The following is a 3,207-nucleotide window of genomic DNA, read 5'->3' as shown; positions in this document are numbered from 1 at the left end:
CGTACTTCTCTCACGGTTCTTGGGGGTTGAAGATTTTCGATTACCTCTATCTTGGCTTTGTCTACTTCAATTCCTCTGTTCGAGATGATGTGTCCTAAAACAATTCCTTCTTGTACCATAAAGTGGCACTTTTCCCAATTAAGTACTAAGTTTACTTTTACACATCGCTCAAGAACTCTTTCCAGGTTTTCAAGGCATTCTTCGAAACTTTGTCCGTATACAGAAAAGTCATCCATAAATACTTCCATGATGTTTTCGAGAAAGTCGGCGAAAATCGCCATCATGCATCTTTGAAAAGTTGCAGGGGCATTACACAGACCAAACGGCATTCGTCTATAAGCGAAGGTACCAAAAGGGCATGTGAATGTTGTCTTTTCTTGGTCATCAGGGTGAATTGGTATTTGAAAGAAGCCTGAATAACCGTCTAAATAACAGAAATGTGAATGTTTAGCTAATCGTTCTAACATTTGGTCAATGAATGGTAAAGGGAAATGATCTTTTCGGGTTGCTTTGTTTAGTTTCCTATAATCAATGCACATTCTCCATCCCGATTCGATTCGTTTAGTTATAGTTTCTCCTTTTTCGTTTTCAATAACGGTTATGCCTCCTTTCTTTGGTACAACGTGTACAGGACTAACCCATTTGCTATCAGATATAGGATATATAATACCTGCTTCCAATAACTTGGTTATTTCTTTCTTTACTACCTCACTTAGGATCGGATTTAGTCTTCTCTGGTGTTCCCTAGAGGTTTTACAGTCTTCTTCTAACATGATGCGGTGCATACAAATAGAAGGGCTTATTCCTTTAAGATCGGTTATGTGGTATCCTAGTGCGGTTGGGTATTTTCTTAAGATATGTAGGAGTTTTTCTGTTTCGAGTCTTCCTAGATCGGCATTAACTATCACAGGTCGTTCAAGTTCTAAGTCTAGGAATTCATATCTCAGATTTTTGGGAAGTGTTTTCAAATCAGGGGTTGGTTTGTTAAGACACTGCGTAGGGTCCGGTGTTATTGCTAAACATTGGTTAGATTTGTCCTCTAAAAGATAGTCTGATGATTTGTCTTCTCCTGACTTTGCTTCTTTTATGCATTCATCGATGATATCCATGAAGTAACATGTATCTTCTATTGCAGGTGCTTTCAAGAATTGGGAAAGAATGAATTCAATTTTCTCTTCACCTACTTCGAAGGTGAGTCGTCCTCGTTTTACGTCTATGATTGCACCGGCAGTTGCTAAGAATGGTCTTCCTAGTATAATAGGTGTAGTATCATCTTCTCTAATGTCCATAATTGTGAAGTCAGTGGGAATGTAAAACTGACCTATGCGTACGGGAACGTTTTCAAGGATTCCTACAGGATATTTGATGGAACGATCTGCTAATTGCACAGACATTTTGGTCGGTCTTAATTCTCCCATTTCCAGTTTCTTACATATGGATAAAGGCATAACGCTAATTCCGGCTCCTAAATCGCATAAGGCTTTATCGATGACAAATTTTCCTATGTGACAGGGTATAGAGAAACTACCCGGATCCTTGAGTTTAGGGGGCATGTTTTGGATTATAGCGCTACATTCGGCAGGGAGTGTAACGGTTTCGCTATCCTCAAGTTTCCTCTTATTAGAAAGGATTTCTTTTAAGAATTTAGCATATGAGGGCATCTGCGTAATAGCTTCGGTAAACGGAATTGTAACGTTTAATTGTTTAAGGAGATCAACAAATTTTCTAAATTGGCCTACATCTTTGGTTTTAACAAGCCTTTGAGGGTAAGGTATAGGTGGTTTGTAAGGTGGTGGAGGTACATAAGGTTCCTTCTTTTCTAGGGTTTCCTTATTACTCTCTTCCTTTTCCTTAGGTTCACTTTCCTCAGTAGATTTCTTAGGGTTTTGGTTTTCTATCCTTGGGTCAGACGGTCCTTCCAACTCCGTTCCACTTCTTAATATAATTGCATGAGCTTGGCTTCTCGGATTAGGTTGGGGCTGTCCAGGGAATGTACCAGTTGGGGCAGCAGTAGGTGCTTGTTGTTGAGCTACTTGTGATATTTGTGTTTCCAGCATTTTGTTATGGGTAGCCAAGGCATCTACTTTGCTTGCTAGTTGTTTAAGTTGTTCGCCAGTATGTATGTTCTGGTTTAAGAAATCTTTATTGGTTTGTTGTTGGGAAGCTATAAAGTTTTCCATCATGATTTCCAAGTTGGATTTTCTAGGGGTATTATTGTTAGGATTCTGTTTCTGATATCCCGGAGGTATAGATGGGGCTTGATTTGGAGACTGTCCAGGTGCGTATAAAGCATTATTACTCTTATATGAAAAGTTTGGATGGTTCTTCCAATTTGGGTTATAGGTATTCGAATAGGGGCTTCCTTGAGCATAGTTTACTTGCTCTGCTTGGATTCCAGTCAAGAGTTGACATTCCGCAGGAGTGTGGCCTTGGATTCCACAGACCTCGCAATTCTGAGTTATAGCAACCACGGCGGCTGGAGGTGATACATTTAAACTTTCAATTTTCTGGACCAAAGCATCCACTTTTGCATTGACGTGATCAAGGTTACTTATCTCGTACATGCCAGTTTTCGGTTGAGGTTTTTCCACCGTTGTTCGTTCGGTTCCCCACTGATAGTGGTTTTGGGCCATGCTCTCGATAAGCTGGTAAGCATCAGCATATGGTTTGTTCATTAGTGCACCACCTGCAGCGGCGTCTATTGTTAACCTTGTATTGTATAAGAGACCATTATAAAATGTGTGAATTACTAACCAGTCTTCCAAACCATGGTGTGGGCAAAGTCTCATCATGTCTTTGTATCTTTCCCATGCTTCGAAAAGAGACTCGTTGTCTTTCTGTTTAAATCCGTTTATCTGGGCTCTTAACATAGCTGTTTTGCTTGGCGGAAAATATCGGGCAAGAAAAACTTTCTTCAACTCGTTCCATGTGGTGACTGAGTTGGAAGGAAGTGATTGAAGCCATCTTCTAGCGCTATCTCTTAATGAGAAAGGAAAAAGACGAAGTCGAATTGCCTCTGAAGTGACACCATTAGCTTTAACAGTATCAGCGTATTGAACAAATACGGATAAATGAAGGTTTGGATCTTCGGTAAGATTTCCAGAGAATTGGTTCTGTTGCACAGCCTGCAACAGCGAAGGTTTGAGTTCGAAGTTGTTTGCTTCGATTGCGGGCGGAGCAATACCTGAATGCGGTTCATCTTGCGAT

General features: G+C 40.3%; 1 pseudogene; it reads left to right on the top strand.

The window, feature by feature from the left end:
• Positions 1 to 2,763: 2,763 nt before the first annotated feature.
• LOC127089226 (uncharacterized) lies at positions 2,764 to 2,863 on the top strand (annotated as a pseudogene).
• The last annotated feature ends 344 nt before the right edge of the window (positions 2,864 to 3,207 follow it).

The sequence above is a fragment of the Lathyrus oleraceus genome, chromosome 5 (genome assembly GCF_024323335.1).
Source record: "Lathyrus oleraceus cultivar Zhongwan6 chromosome 5, CAAS_Psat_ZW6_1.0, whole genome shotgun sequence".
NCBI lineage: Eukaryota > Viridiplantae > Streptophyta > Magnoliopsida > Fabales > Fabaceae > Lathyrus > Lathyrus oleraceus.
Note: the sequence above shows the minus strand (reverse complement) of the source record. Positions and strands in the feature narration are given on the sequence as shown.